This window comes from Papaver somniferum, chromosome 1 (assembly GCF_003573695.1).
Source record: "Papaver somniferum cultivar HN1 chromosome 1, ASM357369v1, whole genome shotgun sequence".
Taxonomy (NCBI): domain Eukaryota; kingdom Viridiplantae; phylum Streptophyta; class Magnoliopsida; order Ranunculales; family Papaveraceae; genus Papaver; species Papaver somniferum.
In genome coordinates, this window is record NC_039358.1 from 209605255 (window position 1) to 209620377 (window position 15123).

The following is a 15123-nucleotide window of genomic DNA, read 5'->3' on the forward strand; positions in this document are numbered from 1 at the left end:
AGAACCTAGAAATTCATTCTGAGCAATTTCGCCATTGGCTTCCTGTTCATCATTGCATCCACATTGCATTATACTAATAGAGCAATTTTCATAAGACAGACAGGCTCACAGGCTCAGGAATTATTGATGCCTAACAGCAACTAATAAAATCCACAGACAGATTTCGAATCCAAATTTAAAATTTCCAAATTCCAGTTTATATTGTCCATTAAAAAGATTGTAATAACATAGTATACGAAAATCTTGTATGAAATTATGCTCTAGTTGTCAAACATAGTACTTGAAAATCTATGTTACCTATTCACTTTTCCGAATCCGTCCATACAGATTATAAAGATGAGTGCATAATACCATTTTTCTCTTGACTTCACTATGAACATCCCACAATCAGAGCTGCAACAAATACAAATGGAGTTTATGTTAGAAATTCTTTTAAGCTCTAGTCGTCAAACATAGTACTTGAAAATTTATGTCACCTGTTCACTTTTCCGAGTCCGTCCATACAGAGTATGAAGATGAGTACATAATGCCCATTTCTTCTCTTGCCTTCACTATTAACATCCCACAATCAGATCTGCAATCCATACAAATGGAGTATGTGGTAGAATACATGATCCGAAAAGCGTTTGAAGTGAATATTTGTAAGATTGTAGACAGGCACAAACACAGAGATGGATCAAAACGTGTAGATAAGAATGAAAACACAAAACTTTCCAATGCTTATTGCTTTGTCTCTGTTTGCCTAAGTTCAGTGTGTGGATTTTCAAACATCTGAATACCAGAATAATTTTGATCATATGCCGAGAGGATGTTTCAGAAAACCTAATAGCTACGCAGAATTGATAGACAACTACATAACACCAGTTCAGCTTCCATCGAATTGATAAGAACCGAAATTGAAATATTTGGAGTTATTAAACAACAGAATTTGAAGACATGGAAACAAGTGGTTATGTATTTGAGCAGGAACCAGCCCAACTTAAGCATACAATTAAAACACAGAAACTGATAAATAATTCATTGTTCAGCTATATCCGACGCATATGAATAAAAAGGACAATAAGCAATATAAAGAAATGTCACGACTTGTTCGAGGCCTTATTCAAATCAGAAATTACAATAGGCACAAAGAATCGCTTTTTATTATTGCTAGCTTTAACTCAAAGGTCATGGCATTATTAGTTTGGACGGCTTTCCTCTGCAATCCTAAACATGCCAACCCAATCACATGAACAAACCAAATATATTATCAATAACATTCCCTCAGAAAATGGCTTTTTCCTAACTTTCTATGCTAGTTGTATAAATCATAGTCAACACCTGCCCAAATTGTAAGAAACAAAACCAACAACCACCCCAAAGAAAGTAATGAGACAACTATGTTCCACTTATACAGAAAGCTAAAATGATTGATAGACCAAAGTGACCCCAAGTAAAACGATATAGAACTCCGTACGGAGATCGCAAAAACGATCCTGAATGCTGAGGCAAACAAAAAAGAAAAGCTCAGGCAGACATCTAATTTCATCCTTACTCACTCAAATTACATGCTAATAACTCAAGATCAACACACGCCCATCTTTCCCTAACAGGTAATCTAACTACCAGAAGCATGTACAGTATATAAAAAAAGTTGAAATCTGGTGGAGGAAAATTTCAAAACACACACAAATAGTCATAAAACAGGATAAACATTAAAATAGGCTCAACGATAATGCCATACACTCGCAGTAGCAGAGACAACAAATACATAAAATTGCAATATTCAGTCATAATACCAGTAATTTATGACATTGGATTAGACTACTACCTTTAGATACCAACTTCGGGCAACGTCGTGCAGTCTAGTCTGCTCAGCAGAAGAAGATGATTCAGCCAAATGCAACACCTCCAGTGATCTATCATCCGTCGTATCAATAAGAGGCGCTTTTTCTCGACACGCCTAATTGATGATCGAGGCAATAGCTATTGTTCCCGACGGAACACCTAGTGGATGATCGAGCGCCTGCAATAGATCTGACGCTATTACATCTGCATCCATTATCAGGACCCTTAACAGCAAGCCTGTATAAAGCTACAACATCTGTTTCCTTTCCACAGATTTCTAAAATTGGTCTCGAATCATCGTCCTAGATGTCTTCATTCATATCTGTCACCAACTTCTGGAATTGATCCCAAACTATTTCCGAGTAGGGATTCCGGTGGGTGGGGTTTCGAAATCAGAAATGAAATCAGGAAGGGAATTGAGAGCCAAGGATTAGAAATCCTAGATAACCACATTTCCGAACCCGCCTATACCAATCTTCCAAATCATACATAAACCAGTTTGTTCCTTCATTTTCTTCTTCCTCTTCTTCTTCTTCTGTACTACCAAAGTCTTTAGCAGCAACCCTAACAACTTCGATTTATAGCTAAATGTTCTTCCAACACCTTCTTCCATATCTTTTACTGAAGAAAATTAAGAGAGCAACTCCGATCTATCTGCTCACTACAAACGCTAAATGTTTGATTCCACGATGGACTAGTTTGAATCTCTCTCAAGCTTTTTTTCGCTTTGTATGAAATTGAGTCAGGGGTTCACGGTTACACTTTCTCTTTCTTAAAATCCCTTTCCACAAAAAGTATATACAGTTATTGTAATATAGAGAAAGAGGAGAAAGAGACACAAAATAGAGAGGAAGAAGAAGTGAGAAATTTTATTCGTACAAACATTAGAGCAGACACAAGGGCATCCCAATAATAAACGGGATTTACCCTCGATATTCCTAACATAATTGCATGTTTATAACACTTCCTCTGATGACGTTGTGTCTAACCTAATTGCCTCATTAAAACCTTGTCAGGAAACCCCAAAGGGACAAAACCTGATCGAAGGGAAAAGAGTACAATTGTGAGTAAACTTATAACAGAGCTGGACATACATATGTTGTCTCATTAAAACCTTGACAAGGAAAAACCCAGTGGGACAAAACCTTGATGAAGGAAAAAGAGTACAACATGATAGTCCCATAACATACCTTTTACTATGATGCTGCCTCCGATAAGTAATTCAGTTGAATCTTGACTTGCAAATCTTCGAGTCGAGACTTCCTGATTTTGATGAACGAATTTATGTAGTAGACAACAATGCTTTCATTAAAATGTCGGATAGTTGATGAAGTCTTCTTCTGTGTTAGTCTTCTAACGATAGTGTTCTCGGGTCTTCATGCTTCTTCAAATACCTTGAGGACTTGCTTCTTGGATGCTAGCTTCTCGAAAATAATTTGCATAAATAGTTGATGTAGTTTCTTCAACAAAGAGCCAATACGCATGTACAGTACCATAGGTGTACAACATTTGTAGTCATACCTTATATGGATCATAATGATAACCAAATTCATAGGAGATAGTTATGTTGATGTGGTCTAACAAATTAAAATGACCTAGTTAATGGCGGGAATCCACCAAATAACCAAAATTAACACAACTCCCTCTTGGATGACCACCATGTTGAATTAAATTGCCTCACTAAAACCTTTCCAGTAAAAACCCAATGGGAAAAAAAATCTGGACGAAGGAATAAGAGAGCAATATCAACATTTTGAATAAAAATTCATCGTCTGCGAAATGTTGCCTCATTAAAACCTTTTCAGGAAAACCACATGGGACAAAACCTGAAACGAAGGGAAAAGAGTACAACTTTTGACGATTTACGGGTGCTAACCCAACTATATAAGTATTACAAAAACAAACTTCAAAAATATAACTAGTCTATATCAAAAGACGAGTTTAAGCTAGCATAATTCTAACTGCAGATTTAAAATAGAATTTATGCTGCTAAAGCGTGGATTTTTTTGATGTTTTTACGGACTCCTCAAGAGACCTATAAAGCGGATATCATCAACTAATTAATCTGAATTCTTGATTTAGTACCAAATTTCTAAAAACACATAAATAGGATTGTTAAAGCTGATATAATCGAGTCAGGTGGCTGCCTATAATTTGAATCCTATAAGGATTACAAATTCATATATGTTCTCCAACCACATACGAGTCCTTCAGGGACTACCACGCCACATGTATCATTGGTCGGTTGTCAGCCAAGCAAAAATAATTTAAGTTCTTTCACTTCACAATTATAGATAATAGTATAGTTTTAAGAACAAATTCGTTCCACATGGAGATATGGGTTATTTAATTGTTTTTGAAAACTTAAGTAAACTGGGGGAGATTTTGTTGTTTTTAAAATTAATTTAAATTAAAAACGAAAGATAAAAGTGTTTAAGAAATATCAGAGAAAAAGCTGGTTAAGGAATTCGCCGTCCATCACCACACATGTTAATCAATCAAGCATCATTCACACACTCATTCACCAATAACCCTAAAGTATCCCCAATCGGTGTATATACTTCGTTACGTCTCCACAAATCAACAAATAATGCAATCGCAATTATATGAATTCTTTTCCAACAAATAACCTAATGCTTTTCGCTAGAAGATTCAACTTGAGGAAAGCTTTAAAATCTATAAAACGAGTTATTCATAGGCAATACAAACACAATCGTGATATATTCAATCTAGGCCAAGTTTTACTTGTGACTTCCTTCACGATTCACACCGCTAGTGGATCACAAATTACTACTAATTATTAGAATCTTGATAAAATTACCTAAGACTTCTAATTAGCGATATATAAGTAATTGTGATATTTAATTCGCGACTTAAATAATATGCAAAACAACTAACCATATTACATGAACAAAATCATATAATTATTATATATAGTAAAACTTGAACGATAAATAAGATAGTGAATGAAAAACTCAATGCATTAATCAATTAACATGGTTGTGATTTTAGGTTACATCCCTAACCAATTAAAAGAATTAGCTGCTCATACTTTTTAGCAATCAAAATAGAGAAAAGATAGAACACAAACTACAGTCGCAGAAGGGTTTTAACTGCTGCCTCTATAGTTGCTGGAGATCTTTAGCTACTGCTGCTGCATAAGTTGAACTCCTAAAGCTTCTCTGGGGACTTTCTGCAAACAGTTTATGGGCGTGAAAACTAGGGTGAGGAGATGCCTTCTGATCACGATTTGAGCCTCTATTTATAGTTTTTAGACCCTGTAATTTCGAATCTGATAATCGTCCAAGAATTCTAGACCGACTTAAACCCTAAACTCATATTATTTCTCATCCGTTCATCTTGAAAATCAACGGAAAAGCCACTAGTCGGTGGCTGTTTTCTAGCTCCTGCAACTTACCCAAATCTGAATTCTCGCTCAAGTTAAGTTGTTTACCTTACCTGCACCTAAAGTATCGAGCCGACAACACCTCTTAATCCTCTCCGATCGGTTCTTTAATCAACGACATCAAGTCGTTCTTGGTGTGCATGAACTGATGTCCAGCTTTCTACAAATTCGAGCTCCATAAATCCCTGTTTTATTGCTTGAAAAATTTATCCGGATACCCAATCTTCTTATCAAACTAGGACTCTGCCTCAGAATATCCCGGTCATGTATTCCCAGTAATCATCCGCATCAGTTCTCCCTCTTGGAAGTTTCCTCGCTCGTCTCCGACTTGCTCGAGTTCTTCCATACTTCACAGCAACTCCCCTTGAATCATCGACGCCATCGACCAAAGTTCCTGTCGATCTCAGCTTCATAACTTCCAAGCTCAAACACGAGCTTCTTCTATTCATGCCATCATCACCCGTAACTAATAATCATCACCAACTACGAATAGCATCACCATCACGATCGTCATCTCAGCTCCATTGAGTCTCTGTTACCTAACACAGACCTTGTCGCGATTATCACGATCAGTTCCACCCAGCCAACACCATCACTGCCATTCGATACCATGAACATCAGCCATCAATCACGATAATGGCAACAGTTCCAAACTGCAATTACTACAGCGAACACATGACTTCCCTACTCCCTTGTCTAACTGAACTTTGATTCGTTGCAGCGACTCATTCTCGAGCTTTTCCGTTTCTTCCGTCAATCAGCGATCAATCAAACCACGAACCTGCTCGTGAACTGAGGAAGTGCAGTCGCGCCCTTTTTCATTATTTTGAATCAAGGAAGATGGCAGCCTTGAGTCGAAGATGCTGGTGCTCTTAGTAGAATTCAAATTCTGGCACCCCCTTTGTAAAGACTTGACTAGCCCTTAGCAGTTCCTGTGAACTTGAATGCCCCTTAGCAGAATGGGTACCCCTTAACGTACAGTGGGATTCTAGTAGCACTTGCACTTGAAATGACCATTTTACCCTTTCATTCATCCAAGTTATTGTTTTGCTCATAACTTCTTCATACAAACTCCGAATGACTCCGTTCTTTCGCCAGTGACTTCGTTTTCTCTTTCTCTACAAAATGAAAAGTAGAAATCTTGTACTTTAATGAGTCCACTTGGTATTTGGCCCTTCTCCACTTGTAGCTAGCTTCTTTATTGCACAATTAAGTGCCAATTCATTTCTTTCAGATGATTTACCTAATAAAACAAAAATAAGAGAAAACAAGCGTAATATATAATAATTTGCAAGAAAACCAACAAATACTAACATGAAATTGACACCAAATACATGTGAAATATGCACTTATCAATCATATAAAGAGAACAATTATTGAACCAATCCTAGGGTTTGGAGAATAAATAAACAAATAAAACCCTCAAATCGTTTTTACAACGTATACATTTCTCGTATAACAACGCAATATGACTACACCAACCTATAATTAATAGGCTTGGCATTTTTAAGGTGTTAAGTCTTAGATCCAAAATTACGTTAATCGAGAAACCAATCTAATCTAATTTGCATTGTATGCCAACCAATCACATATGTCGATTTTCGGTAGCAATTTCATATGAATATTCGACAACATATTAACGACGATCATACACAATTCTCAAGTGTATGCATATCTTTCAAAGAATTGCTGGTACCAGCGCCCGCAGGCAATATAATCTCCCCATATTCCAGTGAGGAAATATGAACTATGAGAATGTGGATCTTTTTGGTATACTCTATTGGAGCACAATCTGTAGCCTCTTATAAATGCTACGTTTTTTTATAGATGTGACTGGATTTGCCTTTCCAAGAGGCATAAGCTTGTTAAAAGCATAATAAAATGTTTTCACGCCTTATTTGAGATGATAGCCTTTTTCGATTTGATCATGATATGGGAGAAATTTATATAACTATTAAGTTAATGAGCACAACCATAGTGTATAGCTCCCCCTAATTATGGTGGAAATATTTTCGTCTCACGTATGAAAACAAGTTTCTTAAAGTATTATCCGATTAATTCGAGACATATACTTTATTATGAGATATGTCTTTCGACATTAAAAAATATATAGTCGTGATAAACGTACATATTTACAACCAACCATGGATTTCTTTTGGAACAAAAAAAATAAAACAAAATAAAAATTATATGCCAAAACCAAAAGCATTATAAATATGCAAACAAATCTCCCATAACTTCCTGACCTCAAGGGCCAACGAGATAATGATTTAGATTGAAGTAATGGACAATTTCTTTATCAAAAGAAAATTAAATCAAGATCAATATAATCACTAGAAGGACTAACATATTAGCTAACAAGCCGAGTGTACCCTTTGATCTTATGTGTCCTTCGGTGTTCCAACAACAAGTGGAATAATCTGAATTTTGGAGATTATTATCACGAGGAAACAATAATTGCTCAATATCCCTAAGGAATGCAACAATTCCTCGTTTTATTGGTATTTGTAATAGTAACGATATTTTATATATCCCTTTAAGATCGATAAGGAAAAACCAAACTTAATTGGCTTATTTGTTTCTTCTTGAGAAAGATAAAGAAATCATTTTCGTTATTGAATTTACAAAATTCCATTATTGGTTGAAAAATTCAATCGTTATTGGCAAAAATTGAGATAATATGCCAATTTATTTTCTCTCATCTTATAAAAATGATAGAGGAAAACCAATACCGACTAGGTCTATACGATACACCAAAATTGCATTGACAAAAAGGAAAAGAAAAAAAAATGTGGCATTAGTCATTGCCTATGGAAAATCCATTATGTATTGATTTTGGTTTCTAAATCACATGATCTTCATCAAATGGACGAAAATACCAAATTAATTGGCCGGAGGTTTTTCAACCATGCATGTGATTAATTACCATTAAGGTAATTAGATTGTGATACCACCAATTTTTGCAATTCCATTGAAGGAATAGAAATTATAACCATCGTTTTATGGATTTGATTTTTTTTCCTCTCCATGAAAAAATTAGAGAAGAAAAAAACAATACCTATTTTTGATGATTACAGTTTCGAAATAGTAACCGTAACCATTAATATACCATATCTTTGTACAAAGATTAATTAATGGATTTTAATGGCGCCCAAAAAAAAACCTGGAGGAATTTTTTTGTTTATGCAAAAAAAGTATTTCATTAATTAAGGGGACAAGATTACAACTTGTTTATCGGCTTCAAGCATTGGAATGATAAAGCCTGGTGGATTATCAATCCAATTTCCTGAAACTTTGTGAGTTCTAGCATGTTTTGCTAGCTCGTCTGCTGGTTTATTAATACATCTTTTAAGAAAATTGCAATTCCATAATGGATGATTGCTGAATATGATTGGTTTTCCCATCTAGTCTCCATTTGCTGCCTTGACTACTGTCTGTGCATCCAACTCAAAACATACTTTATGCAGTCGAAGTTCTTCCGCCCATTGAGTATCTTCCAGCAGCCCCATTACTTCTGCATGCTCCGCTGTCAAGTTTCCATCTGAGTAGCAGCATTTTCCTCGCACAAAATTACCTGCAAAATTCCTCAAGATTAGTCCAATGCCTATATGTTTAACTGATAAAAATTCTTTAAAATATGCATCACAACATATGGAGTAAAAATCAGAGGTAGGTGGTCTCCAAATTATGGGTGAAACACTATTTGTGTCAGCATTCATGTTAGCAGACTTGGTTACTAACATCCCTCTACCTGTCATGCTGTTGAGATAGTGCAAGCTTCTAATAACTGTGATTGGGTTAGGTTTCAGATCTTGGAACACACAGTCGCAACGAGCTTTCCATATTTCCCAACAAGTATTCGCCATTATCTCTATCCAATCTTCTCCCAGATTTGTCAGATCCATCAAGAACCAGCTAATTATCCGGTCTTTTATGGTTGTTTGAGTTGATGCCATACTTCTTCTTGCACCCGGTACTGACATCCAGACAGCTCTGGCAAAGGAAAAATCCCACAATAGGTGCTTAGTTGTTTCTACAGCTTGGTGACAGACTTTACACTGATCTCCTCCATATTGCATAACTCTTGCCATTCTTTCATTTGAAGGCACTACATCATTTTCACATTTCCACAGAAAAAGTTTGATTCTAGGTAGAGTGTGTAAATTCCATAGCTTTTTCCAGAAAAACTCCATATCTACAACATGTGGCTGGTTATTGTGTTTAATCTCAACCATCTTGTTGTAAGCATATTTGACACTAAAATTCATGTTTCTGGTGAGCTTCCATATTAACCTATCTGAGCAAGCAAACGGTATTCTCATGGAAAGAATTTGATATGCATCTTCCTCCGAAAAAAGTTGATAAATGACATCCTGCTTCCATGATCTGGTATCTGAATCAATTAAAGCAGAAACAGAACAGTACTTAACAGCTACATCGAACGGTGCTATTGTAATTGGTGGAGACTGTCTCCCTTGTACGCAATTATCCTTCCAGGTAAGGATATTTTTACCATTTCCTAGGAGCCAGAAACTATGGTTTCGAATGAATTGCATAACATTATAGATACTCTGCCATGCCCACGTTGAGTTTTTCTTTTTCCCTGCATGTAGAATTGGTGTATCTGGGAAGTATCTTCCTTTTAATGCTTTTGCCCACATCTGATGTGAATTATTACATAATCTCCAAGCTGTTTTAGCCAGAAGTGTTGTACTGAAACATTCCAGGTCTCTAAAACCCAAACCTCCAAGAACTTTATGACATTCTATTCTTGGCCAAGATAACTTGTAATAAGTTGTTAACATTGTGCAAATCTACCTTTACAAAAAGGAGGCAATCATCAGCGAATAATAGGTGGGTTACCTGAGGCGCTTGTTTTGCAATCTTTATACCTTGAATTTTGCATTCATGCTTAGCTTTGGCTAGGGCTCTTGTAAAAACTTCCATCGTAAGAAGAAAAAGATAAGGAGAGATCGGATATCCCTGCCTAATCCCCCGTGTTGGCTTGAAAGACTTACATGGTGATCCATTCAACAAAACTTGTATCTCAGAAGTACTTGTGCACTCATGTATCAATGCACAGAATTCCCCACACAGTCCAAATCTTTTCATGATTGCATCTAGGAAGGACCATTCGACGCGGTCGAAAGCTTTCGACATGTCTAGTTTTAGGGCCATATATCCTTTCTTAGTTTTCTTCCTTTTCATGCAGTGAATTAACTCATGTGCGAGAATTATATTATTTGTAATCTGCCTTCCGGGGACATATGCAACTTGCATTGGTGATATCAGCTTCTCCATTAATGTCTTGAGCCTCAGAGCAATGATTTTAGTTATCAGCTTATATGTAGAATTACATAAAGAAATAGGCCTGTAGTCTCCTGGTGCTTGTGGTAGCTGAGATTTTGTATTAGGCAGAGATTAGTTTTGTTCATGTTTTTTAAAATTATTCCTGAGATGAAAAAGCTGTGAACCATCTTGATGAAGTCTTCCTTAATTGTACCTCATTGTGTTTGGAAAAAGCCCGGTGGAAACCCATCAGGACCCGACGCTTTCCATGGTTGCATACTGTGTAATGCAGTATAGATTTCAGCTTCTGACGGTGGATTGGTTAGAAAAACATTATCCGCTTGTGTGATGCAGAATGGAATCAGATTAAATAGCTCTTCATGCAGTTGTGGCTGAGAAGTACTCATAATATTCTTGAAGTGGAAAGTAAGCAATTGCTCCAAATCATTTCTACCTGAACACCAGCTTCCATTTGGTTTTAACAAGGATTCAATTTTATTTCTTGATCTTCTTTTATTAGCTTGAACATAGAAATGCTTTGTGTTTTGGTCCACTTCATGAACACATGGTTTCTCTTGACTTTTGCCTGTAGAAGACTTCTTCCCTTGTGTGCCATTTCTTTATTTCTTGTTCAACTTTAATCACTTCATTTGTAGTATCTGCATTGGTAGTACTGTTATCTTGCTGCAGGTTTGTTAGTTTATGTTGCAAAGACTTAAGATTATCATGTGTATTACCAAAGATGGTTTTATTCCATTTAGATAAGTCTCTCCTAGTGGTATCAAGTTTTTTGTCTAAGCTAAAACCTGCTGACCCATTAAAATGAGTAAACCAAGAGGCACTAATTTGATCAGTACAAGTAGATTCTCTCAATCAACACTCGAAAAATTTCCAGTTTCTAGAGTTTTTAGTCTCAATTGGATAAAAATCTAGATATATGGGACAATGATCAGGACCTAGAAAAGGTAAGTGTTTTAAACAACAATTTGGGAATTGTAAGATCCAATCAGGGTTTATGAGGGATCTATCCAATCTAGATTTAACAGGACCAGTACCGTGTTTATTGCTGGTCCAAGTGTATTGATTGCTATGGAATCCTAAGTCACTTATCAATTGGACAGTTTTTGGGGTTTTTGAAGAGCTACCAGAAGAGTTAGCTCTTTCATCAGCATGCATGGTGACATTTAAGTCTCCTATTAAGACCCAAGGGGCATCAATATTGTAGTTTTCACAGATAACATTGATAAAATTCCATTGGACTTTCTTTTCTTGTGGGCAAGGACTGCCATAAACACAGGATATGAGCCATTGTGGTTTAGAAGGGTCACTTTTGATTAAGCAATGAATCATATTCCTATCATGATAGATAATGTCTAGGGTGAAACCATCTTTCCAGAGAAGACAAATACCTCTAGCTCTACCAATGGAAGGGACATAAAATATATTGGGGAAGTTCAATGGTTTAGTAAGAAATCTGATTTTATTTGAGTCAATCTTAGTTTCTTGCAGAAACACTATGTCAGGTTGGAGCAACTTATGTAGGTCGCCTAGGTAGTTTCTAGTGTCCTTAGAAGCATAACCATTACAATTCCAAGCAATAATTTTCATGATGGAAAAAATATTTGAATTTTTTAAGAAAACTAAATGATAAAGAAAAGCAAGAAAATCTAAAGGTATATGACAGAAGTGTATCTGTGCAGCTTCATCCTGAGAATCTTTTGTAGCTTCAGATTGCATTGCTATAGGATTATTGTAGACCGTTCCTCGTGCTGTAATGACGTCAACACTAGTAGACATGGCCATCTCATTTGTGTTAGGTGGATTGACATGGATATTATGTGGATTCATGGATGGTTCTTGGTTAAGAACGGAATTCCTCATTCTTTTTTACTGTCTTTCTGCATCAATATCTTTTTCTTCCACCAGACTCTCCATAGCAGGATCAAAAGTACCTCTTTCATCGTTTCCTTCATAAACATCAGCTTCCTCTCTGATAAGAGCCTCATATTCAGCTGTTGTTAAGCTGTCCAAGTAAAGCAAGTAAGCTGTATATGCACATTTTTCATTGTTGTGATCTATGACAAAGCATTTGTCACAGATCTTCTTAGGCTGCAGCTCCCAATGATAGCGGATCCATACATCTTCTCCTTCAATAGTCGTCCACCAACCACCACGATGTAGCGGTTTTTTGAGATCAATTTCTAGTCTGCATTTGATCGTATTTCCACGTCTTGGTCTGCAATTCTCCGGAGTTACTGAGATCTTTTTCACTATAAAACTAATATCTTCCTCAATAACCTTAACATTCAGATGTTCAAGTTTCAGATACTTGAACTGTAGGTTGAATTCTTGATGTGAGAAAACATAGTCTGTTGCTCTAGTTCCGGAAACAAACTTTTGTACTGCTAGTAAAGCCTCACCAACAATCCAAGGGCCATTTCTCATGACTTCATCTCGCTCCTCTTCATTATTTAACCTGATAAGCATGAGGTTGTGACCCATCACACGAATTTTCTTATTCTTATACCTTCTCCACAGTGAGTTGATATCCTCTTTGATAGTGCTCATCTTGATTTTTTCCTGAAACATGATTTTTCCTAAGATAGCAAACATCCATGAGTCTGTAGCTTCAATTATGTTTGAAGAGGAACCGATAGCTCTTCTTCTTTTTGTTGGAATCTTTAAGGAAGCATTCCTCAGTTGTCTAGAGAGGAGATTGATTCCGTTAGCCTAATTGTTTGAACTGGAAGCCATTTCTTGGAATTTTTTGGTATGTGATATAGGAGTTTGTTTAGAAGCAGGATAACTGATTTCAATGAGATGTTTGAAAGAGCTTTGGGGATAAATATCATGAGGCAGGATCTTTTGAAATAAAAGATAATTACTCGGAAATAGTATAAGAATTTTTAGGAGATACTGCTGACATTGGGTGTGCTTTTTTTGGCAATGCTCATTGAAGTGAGAATAATACTTAATCAATATGGTAATTGTGCTGACTTTTTTGAGAATATTTTATGGGATGTGAATGTTATATTTTTGGATATTTTCCGGTGAAGGCTGATAATTATGCATGGAGTAGCTGTCATGCCCAAATTTCGGACAGTTTCTGAAAATACGACAATTATGGGACAAAATTTTAGGATGGAAAAAAGGGGTTTGAATTTTTTGGGGATGAAACCAAATTTGTTGGATAGTTTGATGATCATGATTATCACCAGAATTGGATCTACTGATATTTGTAAGGGTAAGAGATGACTCTAGTCTACTAGTAAGTATCATCACAGCCAAGATGATGATTTGCACCACTGCTTTCCACACCACTGTTACTATTTCAGAATACATTTTCTGAAACTCCACCACAGGATACCACAAAAGATTTCTGGAGGACACTGCACAAAGAAGATTACCACTTCATAGAAAATGTTAGAAAAGACTTACTGAAAAAGAAAGAACAAAAAAAAAACCTAATTAAAAAAAGGTGTAATGGAGAAACTAATAACTAAGAAAAAAACATGATTGATTCATAAAGATGATTCCAAATATCTAAAGAACTCAATCAAAAAATCTAAGAAAAGATCCTGTTTTGAAAGGCAAGGGTGAAAATCAAAAAAGAAAGAAAACAAAACCTAATTTAAGAAAAGTATAATGGAGAAACTAATAACTAAAAACATGATTGATTCAAAAAGATGATTCCACGATATCTAAAGAAGACATACGGCAAAAATAAAAACCACAAGGAAGGAATCGTACACGATCGATGATACGTGATACGGCAAAAATAAAAACCCCTGGAATTTTGACAGGTGATTCATCCACCATTATTACCATGAAGGGTATATATGGTCGTCCGTTCATACTAAAAGCAATAGATGCCTTACTATGCAGATCAAGGCGAAACTTAACCAAAAGAATGATCAGGAGAATACTGTTATTCATGCGGTCATCCCTTCAAGGCTGATATCCCACAAGCGCCATTAAGTGGTGATAAGGTCACGGCGTATTACCTAACCCTAAAATAGCCAATAAAAACTTGGTTAGAATCCCGTTAATAAACCAAAGAAAAATAAATAACCGACTCAAGAAAGAGGGTTAGATATAGATGTTGTTAATCTCCCATGTTCTGATTGATAGAGCAAACGGCGTGATAACGTATTGTAATATAGAGAAAGAGGAGAAAGAGACACAAAATAGAGAGGAAGAAGAAGTGAGAAATTCTATTCATCAACACAATAGACAAACATTAGAGCCTCTATTTATAGGGATAGACACAAGGGCATCCCAGTAATAAACGGGATTTATCCTATATATTCTTAACATAATTACACATTTATAACAACAGTAACACTATTCAGTGTTGATATGATGAGTGTGAGCGATGCTGAGTTTTCAGAAATCGAACTTTAAAATGTCTCAAAACAGTGTTTCTGGACAGACCGAGATTCTGAAGCACGCAAAAACCGAATTTAATTTTTCTCTCACACTTTTTTATGGGTCCGGGTGGGCCCCCCGGAGAACAGCAGGGGGTCCCGCCTTTGGTTTAATTCTGTGTTTGGCGGTTTTTTCTCACGGATTTTTCCGTGGTTCGTTAAGAATTTTTGGTC

At 36.1% G+C, this 15123-nt stretch overlaps 1 long non-coding RNA gene and 1 other non-coding gene across 2 annotated transcripts; both read right to left on the minus strand.

Moving 5' to 3' along the window:
- Positions 1-209: 209 nt before the first annotated feature.
- On the minus strand, positions 210-2689 carry LOC113336104. Its single transcript, XR_003353616.1, has 3 exons — positions 1811-2689; positions 477-574; positions 210-393 (listed from the first exon to the last, which is right to left on the minus strand). It is a non-coding gene; the product is annotated as an uncharacterized LOC113336104 (long non-coding RNA).
- Positions 1076-1199, minus strand: LOC113342054. Its single transcript, XR_003356370.1, has one exon. It is a non-coding gene; the product is annotated as a small nucleolar RNA snoR86 (small nucleolar RNA).
- Positions 2690-15123: the final 12434 nt, after the last annotated feature.